The sequence below is a fragment of the Bos taurus genome, chromosome 19 (assembly GCF_002263795.3).
Source record: "Bos taurus isolate L1 Dominette 01449 registration number 42190680 breed Hereford chromosome 19, ARS-UCD2.0, whole genome shotgun sequence".
NCBI classification, from domain to species: Eukaryota; Metazoa; Chordata; class Mammalia; order Artiodactyla; family Bovidae; genus Bos; species Bos taurus.
The window spans coordinates 14,826,021-14,838,064 of NC_037346.1; the positions used below are offsets into that span (position 1 = coordinate 14,826,021).

A 12,044-nucleotide genomic window follows, 5' to 3' on the forward strand; every position below is an offset into this window, starting at 1 on the left:
ATTCGTAGGAAGGGCCTCTTGACCATAACAGGTCTCTGATAAATTTCATCTTACACTGCTTAACTGATAGCTCAGTTGGTAAAGAATCCACCTGCAATGCAGGAGACCCTGGTTCGATTGATGGGTCAGGAAGATCTGCTGGAGAAGGGATAGGCTACTCACTTCAGTATTCTTGGGCTTCCCTTGTGGCTCAGCTGGTAAAGAATCCACCTGCAATGTGGGAGACCTGGGTTCTATCCCTGGGTTGGGAAGATCCCCTGGAGAAGGGAAAGGCTACCCACTCCAGTATTCTGGTCTGGAGAATTCCATGGACTATAGTCCATGCAAACAGTCGGGCACAACTGAGCGACTTTCACGGGATACTGCTGAACTGAGTAAGAACTTGAAGAATCCTAATAGAAGACCTGATGGCTTCATAAAAAGTTAACAGAAAGACTGGTTGCTGAATGACCTGGTAAATATGGTTATAACATTTATGGGTTTTGTCTGGAATGTTACTGTTTTTGATCTGTGTTTTTCATATATGAAGAAGCCCTTTTGCTCAAGTTGGCTATGATTTATAGCCATTTGGTAAACTACACCTGTGGGTAGAATTAAAGCATTTTTCATCTCTACCTGGTCCCTCCAGAAGTTAGAGACCCTGAAGTTCTGAGCAGCCTTCTCAGGGGGTGATAGAGACTATCTCCGGGCATGTGTAGGAATCTTAATGTTTTGGGGACTGAGAGACCCACCAAGTATAGCCTGAGAGATGCCTTTGGCACGGCTTCGCTGGCTTCCAGAAGCCTTTTGGGAATTCTGTCCGAGACTCCCAAGGAGTGCTCCCTCAGTCAGTTTGGAGGAGTCTCATTGCATGGTGTTAGGAGAAGGCAATGGTAGCCCACTCCAGTATTCTTGCCTGGAAAATCCCATGGATGGAGGAGCCTGGTAGGCTGTAGTCCATGGGGTTGCACAGAGTCGGACACAACTGAAGCGACTTAGCAGCAGCAGCAGCATTGCGTGGTGAGACTCTGAGTGTGGTCAATTGACTAGGCTTATTTTGCAAACAAATTACTTTTGATGGGCTGTGTTTGGTGGAATGAGGGTAATTTTAGAGAGAACAATATTCCAGTTCTGTTCATTGAGCTCTGTATTTATGTAAGTTATTGTGCTAGCCATACTTTTGCCCTGATGTTCTGGATGGAAAGAAAAAATTATCCAGTGAAATTGTCACAGAGTAAAACTACTCAGGAAGTGTGACACTGTTTGTTTAAATCTACCGCTAAAAGCACATGTAGGGGAACTTCCCTCCGGGTCCATTGGTTAAGAATCTGTAGGGAACACAGGTTCAATTCCCAGTTTGGAAGATCCCATATGGTGTGTGGAAAACTAAGCTCGAGTGCCACAGCTACTGAGCCCCACGTGCCCTAGAGCCCATGCTTCACAACAAGAGAAGCCACCGCAATGAAAAGCCCACGCTCCACAACAGAGAGTAGCCCCTGCTTGCCACAACCAAGACCCAGCGCAGTCAAATTTTTTTTTCTTTTTTAAAAAGCTATAAAGAAGCACACAAATAAAATAAATACATTTTTAAAAGAAAAAGCACACATAGGGGCTTCCCTGATATGTGTGTCAGTTGCTCGGTCGTGTCCAGTTCTTTGCGACCCTATGGACTGTAGCCCACAAAGCTCCTCTATCCATTGGGATTCTCCAGGCCAGAATACTGGAGTGGATTGCCATGCTGTCCTCCAGGGGATCTTCCTGACCCAGGGATCGAACCTGCATCTCTTACGTCCCCTGCATTGGCAGGTGGGTTCTTAACCCACTAAACCAACCTGGGAAGCCCCTGATGGTTCAGTGGTTAAAACTCTGTGCTTCTATTACAGGGGGCTTGAGTCTGATTCCTGATCAGGAAGTTCCACATACTGCATGGTGTGGCCAAAAAAAAAAAAAATTTTTTTTTAAAGCATGTGTATAATGCTTGTGTAACAATTGGATAAAATATATGGCCTATAAAGCGTTTCCTCATTAACATAACCTCTAAGCCTGTTCATGAGATCTGATTAGTTTTCCCTGAACATGAATGATTAGGTGAATATAAAGGAGGCCTAGGGACACAATCTGAGTCTAAACTAGGAGCCAACACCCCATCAAGTGTTGGATATTTTAATCATCAGTGCTTTCTATTGAAAGATTTGCAATTAAAAAGAGAAATGATGGAAGAATCTGCACATATTGAGGAAGTCAGAAGGTTTATACATGGCTGAACTTAAATTTTACTGACCAGAGCAGCCCGACTTGCGGCCCTTCAGACATGCACTGTGCATCTGCTTTGGCCACCGAGGAAGGGAATGCACTCAAAAGTCAAATGGGAGTAGCTGTGGTTCAGACAACCAAATTAAAACTAGGTGGCCTCTGTATACGTAATTTTGGACATGCTCTTGTATTACTGAAAACTTGAGTTTTTTAAAGGTTTATTTATTTTAATTGGAATCTAATTACTTTATAATATTGTAGTGGTTTTTGCCATACATTGACATGAATCAGCCACAGATGTACATGTGTCCCCCATCCTGAACCCCCCTCCCACCTCCATCCCCATCCCATCCCTCAGGGTCATCCCAGTGCACCGGCCCTGAGGACCCTGTCTTATGCCTTGAACCTGTACTGGCGATCTATTTCATACATGATAATATACATGATTCAATGCTATTCTCTCAAATTATCCCACCCTCACCTTCTCCCACAGAGTCCAAAAGTCTGTTTTTTACATCTGTGTCTCTTTTGCTGTCTCACATATAGGGTGATTGTTATCATCTTTCTAAATTCCATATATACGTGTTAATATACTGTATTGGTGTTTTTCTTTCTGGCTTACTTCACTCTGTATGATAGGCTCCAGTTTCATCCACCTCATTAGAACTGTTTCAAACGCATTCTTTTAATGGCTGAGTTAATATTCCATTGTGTATATGTACCGCAGCTTTCTTATCCATTCATCTGCTGATGGACATCTAGGTTGCTTCCATGTCCTGGCTATTATAAGCAGTGCTGCAATGAACAGTGGGGTACATGTGTCTCTTTCAATTCTGGTTTCCTCGGTGTGTATGCCCAGTAGTGGGATTGCTGGGTCATAAGGCAGTTCTATTTCCAGTTTTTTTAAGGAATCTCCGCACTATTCTCTATAGTTGCTGTACTGTTTGCATTTCCACCAACAGTGTAAGAGGGTTTCCTTTTCTCCGCACCCTCTCCAGCACTTATTGTTTGTAGACTTTTTGATAGCAGCCATTCTGACCGGCATGAGATGGTACCTCATTGTGGTTTTGATTTGCATTTCTCTGATGATGAGTGATGTTGAGCATCTTTTCATGTGTTTGTTAGCCATCTGTATGTCTTCTTTGGAGAAATGTCTGTTTAGTTCTTTGGCCCATTTTTTGATTAGGTCATTTATTTTTCTGGAATTGAGCTGTAGGAACTGCTCGTATATTTTTGAGATTAATTGTCAGTTGCTTTTTTTGCTGTTATTTTCTCCCATTCTGAAGGCTGTCTTTTCACCTTGCTTATAGTTTCCTTCATTGTGCAAAAGCTTTTAATTAGGTCCCATTTGTTTATTTTTGCTCTTATTTCCATTACTCTGGGAGGTGGGTCATAGAGGATCCTGCTGTGATTTATATCAGAGAGTGTTTTGCCTATGTTTTCCTCTATTTCTGGTCTTACATATAGATCTTTAATCCATTTTGAGTTTATTTTTGTGTGTGGTGTTAGAAAGTGTTCTAGTTTCATTCTTTTACAAGTGGTTGACCAGTTTTCCCAGCACCACTTGTTAAAGAGATTGTCTTTTCTCCATTGTATATTCTTGCCTCCCTTGTCAAAGATAAGGTGTCCATAGGTATGTGGATTTATCTATGGGCTTTCTATTTTGTTCCATTGATCTATTTTTCTGTCTTTGTGCTAGTAAAATACTGTCTTGATGACTGTAGCTTTGCAGTATAGTTTGAAGTCAGGCAGGTTGATTCCTTCAGTTCCATTCTTCTTTCTCAAGATTGCTTTGGCTATTCGAGGCTTTTTGTATTTCCATACAAATTGTGAAGTTATTTGTTCTAGTTCTCTGAAAAATACCATTATTAGCTTGATAGGGATTCTACTGAATCTATAGATGGCTTTGGGTAGTATACTCATTTTCACTGTATTGATTCTTCCAATTCATGAACATAGTATATTTCTCCATCTATTTGTGTCATCTTTGAAAATCTTTCATCAGTGTTTTATAGTTTTCTATATATGGGTCTTTTGTTTCTTTAGGTAGATTTATTCCTAAATATTTTGTTCTTTTCATTGCATTGGTCAATGGAATTGACCATTAATTTCTCTTCTTAATTTCTCTTTCTGTTTTCTCATTGTTAGTGTATAGGAATGCAAGGGATTTCTGTGTGTTAATTTTATATCCTGCAACTTTACTATATTCATTGATTAGTTCTAAAACTTGAGTTTTCTGAACTGTATTTCAGACTGGGACAAAAACCACAGGCAGATGTGGTATTATCTCTGAAGGCAGTTATTGCTTGTGTTTTGCTTAATTGTCATGATCCCCTCTGCGTTGTGGTGATGTCTCAGATAGGGGGTTTTCTAGCAGCCTGATCCCCATGTGAGAAGAATATGGAGGAGAGCCAAGGTGAATCCCCAACAGACCTACAGTATAAGTGAGAAAATGTTTGTTGTAAGCCTCTGAGGTTTGGGAATGGGTTTTTTCCTGCACCATGACCTGGCCTATATTGATGTGTATGTGAAGCATGTCAAGTGAAGCAGAGCAACAAAATGGAAAGGGTCTTGGACTTTGATGACCTTCTCAGAGGAATAATGGGCTTCCCTGGTGGCTCAGTGGTAAAGAATCTGCCTGCCAATGCAGGAGACACAGGCTTATTCCCTGGATTGGGAAGATCCCCTGAAGAAAGAAATGGCAACCCATGCCAGTATTCTTGCCTGGAGAATCCCATGGACAGAGGAACCTGGTGGGCTACAGTCCATGGGGTCGCAAAAGAGTCAGACATGACTTAGCAAGTGAACAACAACAAACAACAGAGGAGAAACACAGCATTTTTTACTTCTCTATGAGAAATAGGAGGCAGTAGAGCAAAATTGGTAAGAGCAAGGGCTCAGGGGCCAGCTGCCTGGGTTCAGATCCCAGCTCTGCCTCCTTCTGGTTGGGCTTCCCTGGTGGCTCAGGTGGTAAAGAATCTGCCTGCAATGTGGGAGACCCGGGTTCAATCCCTGGGTCGGGAAGATCCCCTGAAGGAGGAAATGTCAACCCACTCCAGTATCCTTGCCTGGAGAATCCCATTCTCAGAAAAGCCTGGTGGGCTACAGCCTGTGAGGTCACAAAGAAGGTCTGACGTGACTGAGCGACTAACACTTTCACTTTCATGAGAAATACATTTCTAAATGATTTAATCCATTGTTAATTTGAGGTTTCTGTAAAAGCATCAGAACCAACCTCAGAACCCAAACACATGCCAACCTTACTCTCATCTCCTTGTCTCTCCTACTCATCCTAGGTAGTGAAGTGTCTTTATTCATATATCAACTTACATCTGCTGCACCATGTAGCAGACTCTGCTGTATCCTCTCACACTCTCTTGCAGGTTGAAGTTCTCTGGGAGCAGATGCTGAGCTGCTCTAAACAGATGCAAGATGTTTACAACAGAGCAAAGATGTTTACAACAGATGTTTAAACAGAGCAAGATGTTTACAACAGAGCAAACCCCCTGAAAAGAACAGGAGGAAGTAGACTCGGGTAGAGAAAGACGTTGAATGAGATGTAGCCCTCCAAGAACCTCAGCCATTCTGGCAGGATCCTGTGCAGTGAATCGTGCCCAACGGAGTTGTCCTGTGTGGAGCTGAATGGCTGAGGTTTGATATTGTCTATAACAATTTTCCAATTGTCAGTTGTGAGCTGAGGCTGGGAGTGGTCTGTGCCTCCAAGCAAGGCAGCTCATTGCAGTTGAGGTGGGCCCTGAAGGAGCTGACATTTAGAGGCTGGTCTGCCATCTGCCTTCTTCCAAGTCTGGGCAGGAAGCCTCCTTTGAAGGGGACGTGGGTGGTGCATCCCCACGTCCACAATACTCCAACTTCCTACAACTTCCTTTTATTCTCTCATGCACAAGACTGTAATGATCTCATTCCCTAAATATAGTTATTTTATTTTTATTAACATCCAAAACATTTTGTGTTGGGGTATAGTTGATTAGGAATGTTGTGATAGTTTCGGGTGAACAGTGAAGGGACTCAGCCACACATAGACATGTATCCATTCTCCCCCAAACCCCACTCCCATTCAATTACATTGAGCAGAGTTCCATGTGTTACACAACAGGTCTTTGTTGGTTATCCATTTTAAATATAGCAGCGTGTACATGTCCTTCCCAAAGTCCTTAACTATCCTTTCCCTCGGCAACCATGAGTTCCTTTTCTAAGTCTGTGAGTCTCTGTTTTGTAAGTAAGTTCATTTGTATCATTTTTTTTTTAGAGTCCACATATAAGGGATGTCATGTGATATTTCTCCTCTGTCCGGTTTATTTCACTCAGTATGATACTCTCTAGGTCCATCCATGTCGCTGCAAATGGCCTTACCCAAATATACTTCTGATCTATTCTGTGATTCATGGCAGCAACTGCATTTACAGTGTGTTTCACGTAGTTCTAAAAGACCAGGATACAGTTGCCTTTCTACACTGGAGAATCTATATAACCAAAAATTCTACAGCACCTGTTTTTACGCTTTTTCTTTCTTCTGCCATCAACACACGGGGAACGGAGGGAGGCTCAAAATGCTTTGTTCAATTTCTTTTCTTTTTAGCAGGAAAAACCCCACCCATTTGCAATCTGAATGACCATAAGTTCTCTAGTTATCAGTGACATTGAGATTTTTAAGACCCATCTGATATTGTCTGAGCTCTCATTTTGTGTAAATACAGAAAATTTGGTCTTTTCTCTAGTTTCCTTGCATTAAGATTTCTGAGAGTGCCAGAAATGCTTCCATGCTCCGCAGATCTCATCTAGTCCTCTCCTCTCACTTTTTGCTCTGAACTGCTATGTCAAGACCTCTGCTGGTTACCTCCTTGATTGACCCAACAACTCTTGCAAGCTCTGCCCCTTCCACGCTGCTCTGTATCCCAAGAAGAAAAAGATCCCTTCCTCAGTTTCCCAAGTTACATGAAATATCAGACCCTGATTTTAGCAAAACATAGTAAAGACTTGCTTAGAGTGAGAGGGAAATATTTTAAATTAGATATTAGATAGCATTGTGCCCAGAGTCCTTTGACCACAGGTTATCCTGATGGGTTTTTTCTCCTTATCCTCCTTCTACTGCCATTTTTTTTCCCCCTGAAATATTTGAGAGTAAGTTGCAGACATAATACTCCTTCCCTCATGGCTCAAACAGTAAAGAATCCACCTGCAAAGCAGGAGACCTGAGTTCAATCACTGGGTCTGGAAGATCCCTTGGAGAAGGGAATGGCAATCCACTCCAGTATTCTTGCCTGGAGAATTCCATGGACAGAGGAGCCTGGCAGGCTACAGTCCATGGGGTCACAAAGTCAGACACTGAGCGACTAACACTCTCATTTTTCACTAGTACTTTGGTGGTTATTTCTTAAGAATAAGGACATTCACAGTACAATAATCAAAACCAGCAAATTAAAACTGATACACTACTATGACCTAATCTATAGACCTTATTTGAATTTTATGGCAAAAGAAAAAAATCTGGTCTGGGATACAATCTAGGAACACACATTATATTTGTGTTTCTTAATCTCCTTTAATTTGGAATGGTTCTCTAGTTCCCCAGTTCATGGGGTCACAAAGAGTTAGACACAACTGAAGCAACTTAGCACACACACATGCATACACTGGAAAAACCCAGAAACGCTTAGTAACTCTATCACAGCAAGTTCTAAAATACAAGTTTAAAGAAGAGAGAGTTTCAGTATTACACAAACTACCCACAAGAACAGAAGAGGAAACCCTGCCTAAATAACTTTATGATGCTAGCATACTCTTGTTTTTAAATCCCTTTATTTTGCATATTTCTTCTAGCAATTTCCTGGATTTACATTTCTCTTGTTTTAATTGAAGTATAGTTGGTTTACAATGTTGTGCTAGTTTCTTCTGTACAGCAAATTGATTCGGTTATATATGTATATGTATGCGTGTTGTGCTTAGCCGCTCGGTTGTGTTGTTTATCTATTTTATATATAGGAATGTGAAATTAATCCCCAACTCCTAATTTATCCCTCTCCTACCCATTTCCTCTTTGGACTCTTTGCAACACCATGGACTGTAGCTCTCCAGGCTCCTCTGTCCATGGGGATTCTCCAGGCAAGAATACTGAAGCTGTATATTTATATATGTATATATATATTCTTTTTCATATTCTTTTCTATTATATACATTGAATATAGTTTCTTGTGCTTATGCAGTAGGTCCAGGTTGTTTATCTATTTTAGATATAGAAAGTGAAGGTGAAACTCACTCAGTCATGTCCCACTCTTTGCGACCCCATGGACTATACAGTCCATGGAATTCTCTAGGCCAGAATACTGGAGTGGGTAGCCTTTCCCTTCTCCAGGGGATCTTCCCAACCCAGGGATCGAACCCAGGTCTCCCTCACTGCGGGTAAATTCTTTGCCAGCTGAGCCACAAGGGAAGCCGAAGAATACTGGGGTGGGTAGCCTATCCCTTCTCCAGCGGGTCTTCCCAACCCAGGAATTGAACCGGGGTCTCCTGCATTGCAGGCAGATTACCAACTGAGCTATCGGGAAAGCCCCTTTATATATAGAAGTGTGTAATTAATCTCCAACTCCTAATTTATCCCTCTTCTATCCACTTCCTCTTTGGAAACTGTAACATTGCTTTCTATGTCTATGAGCCTGCTTCTGTTTTGTAGACAAGTTTACATGTATTAACTTTTTAGATTCCACATATAAGTGATATCATATATTTGTCTTTCTCTGTCTGACTTACTTCACTTAATATGATAATCTCTAGGTCCATCCATGTTGCTGCAAATGGCATTATTTCATCCTTTTTTAAAAATGGGTGAGTAGTATTCATATATATTTATATGCCACATTTTCTTTATCCATCCATCTATCGATGGGATACTTAGGCTGCTTCTTCCTCTTGGCTATTGTACATATTGCTGCTATGAACACTGGTTAGCATAATCTTGATAATCAGTTGGACAAGTAAAATCTGAGAGGAAAATTGCAGATCATCATCACTCAATGTCTAGAAGAAAAAAATTCTAAATAAAATTTTAGCAAACCAAATCCAACAATATCTAAAAATGATAATACATCATGGCCAAGGTGATTTGAATCAGGAATTCATTTATTTTTTTCTTCTAGTTTTACTGAGATATAGTTGACACACAGCACTGTATCTAAATGAGGGATTTAATGTTCATTTTAGCACTAGAAAATCAATGAGAAAAATCATAGGATCAGCTGAATAGATGAGAAGGCTTCTAATAAATTTTGGATATTCTTTCATGATAAAGCCTCTTAGCAAATTAGAACTATGACCAAACTTTTGGGAAGTGATAAAAAGAGTTTATGAGAAAACACACAGCAAATAGTTTTCATGCTGAGAAACTACTGAGATATCCCCTTAAGATAGTGAATATAGGAAGAGTGCCTACTATCAACACTTATTCACTGCTTCCCAAAAGATTCTAGCTAATCCAGTTGAGCAGGAAAAATAGAAAATAGGTACTGAAAAGACTGACTATTGTTTTCTGGGTTCTTTTGGTGTTTTAGCTGAGTTGCTTGGCTTGCAGGGTCTTAGTTTCCAAACTAGGGATTGAACCTGGGCCTTAGCAATAAATGAAACCACTGAGTCCTAACCACTGGATCTCCAGGGAATTCCCTGATTGACTATGTTTTATTTATTTATTTTTGGCTGTACTGGGTCTTTGTTGCTGCATGGACTTTCTCTAGTTGCAGTGAGCAGGGGTTACTCTCTCATTGCAGCGCCGAGGGCTTCTCGTTGAGGTGGCTTCTCTTGTTGTGGAACATGGGCTCCAAAATCCACAGGCTTCAGTAATTGCGGCATGTGGGCTCTGGAATACAGGCTCAGTAGTTGTGGTGTGTGGGCTTAGTTCCTTCGAGGCATGTGGGATCTTCCCAGGCCAGGGATTGAAGCTGTGTCCATTGCATTGCAAGGTGGATACTTTACCACTGAGCCATCAGGGAAGCCTATGTTTTTAAAAAGTGCAGAAAAATCATTAGAATAATAAGGAAGTGTGTCAATTTTCTGGTTGCAGAAATCTATGCATGTAAAGTAATTGTACTTATATTATCAAACAGAAAAAAATTTTCAATTTATTTTTGACTGTGCTGGGTCTTTGTTGTCGCACACATGTTTTTCTCTAGTTGAGGCAAGTAGGGGGCTACTTTTCATTGGATGCACAGTCTTCTCATTGCGGTGGCTTCTCTAGTTGCAGAGCATGGGGCTCTAGGCAAGCCTGCTCCATGGTTGCAACTCCAGCGCAGGCTCCACAGTTGTGGCCCAAAGGCTTAGTTGCTCTGTGGCATGTGGGATCTTCCCAGACCAAGGATTGTCCCCTGCACTGGCAGGCGGATTCTTAGCCACTGTGCCACCAGGGATGTCCCCCAAAATTATTTTTTAAAGATACTATCTAAAACTGCCTCAAAAATTAGGGACATAGGACTATCTGAAAAAAGGTGCGAGATCCTTCAGGAAAATTGTATGTAACTTTATTGTGAGACATTAAAGAAAATGTAATTAAGTATAGGATATATCATGTATCATGTATCAGGTCAGGGCTGGACGTCTTTCCCTGCTTGGACTGGGAAGGGCCTTAAAGAGCGTAGGGAGAGGAAGTTGGGGATTATAGATTACAGATTACAGAAACTGTAATCTCAGAGATGTCATTGTCTCCAAATGGATCTACAGATATTTGCAGCACAAATGAAAAAAAAAAAAAAAGTCTGAAAATAGCAAACGTTGGAAAGTGTTTAGAAAACTAGGAAAAGAAGCCTGAGAAGAACACACATACTATTGTTCCTTACTAAGGTGCATAACAAATTATCTCCAAACTCAGTTGCATAAAATAACCATACTCACAGATCCTGAGAGCCTGGAATCCGGACAGGGGATATGTTGTTCCATTCATTTTCAACTGGCTTGAAGGTTGGGGTTGGAATCCTCCGAAGGTTCAGTCTGCGGCTGATGGTAGGAGACGCCACTAACTCCGGGGTTCCTTAGGCATTCCTCCCTCCCTCCCTTCTTCCCGCCCTCTCCTTCATCACTCTCTCTCTCTCCCGGTTTTAAAACGCGGCTTCCGAGAGTTTCAAAGTCTGAGGGTTCGGATCACAGGTCTTAGACCGGCTGAGCTGCAGAAACGTCTATTACCATAATTACCATAAAAAAGCGGGCCTAAGAAAAGTATCAAGAAAATCGTATACCTTTGAGAGAAGCCAATGGAGCTGGCTCCGGACCGATCATCCCAGATGATCGGGGAGTGTGTCCGAATCTGCCTCCGGATCTTCGCGCCACCCTCGTTTAGGTGCACAGACGGCTCTTACCCGGTCCCCAGCGGCGACTGGGCTTTAAGTCCAGGGGACACCGGTGCGGTTGGAACGAGACGAGTACAGCTGGAAAGAGTCCCGAGTAGAAAGCCTGATACCCCTTCGGCTGTGATGAGCCAAATAAAGGACAGTCGAGCAAACGCTCAGGGTGGCTCCCGGCGCGTGGGGGACACTGCCTGACAAGCTGATTGGGTGCCGCGCTAACAGGCGGGAAGGGCCGCTGGCTGGCTGATGGAGACGCCGAGCCCGGAAGAAAGCGGACCTCGCCCGTTTCGTTTTCTTTGTTTCTTTAAGTGAGCTTCCTTCTTTTAGACCTGTCGTGCAGAATATCTTAGAAAGTACAGATAATCAGGCACAGAAGGAGAAATCTCCGGCCACCACCCAGACAATCACGTGTTTAAAGCCCAGGCGCTTCGCTCGCTAAGTTTCGAGGGGCGGAGGCAGCGTCGTCACCAT

The 12,044-nt window shown here is 42.2% G+C and overlaps 1 long non-coding RNA gene across 1 annotated transcript; it reads right to left on the reverse strand.

Annotated features, from left to right (window-relative positions):
* Window positions 1–9,345: 9,345 nt before the first annotated feature.
* On the reverse strand, window positions 9,346–11,557 carry LOC101907813 (uncharacterized). The gene is made up of 3 exons (XR_238604.4): window positions 11,466–11,557; window positions 11,125–11,226; window positions 9,346–10,232 (listed from the first exon to the last, which is right to left on the reverse strand). It is a non-coding gene; the product is annotated as an uncharacterized lncRNA (long non-coding RNA).
* Window positions 11,558–12,044: the final 487 nt, after the last annotated feature.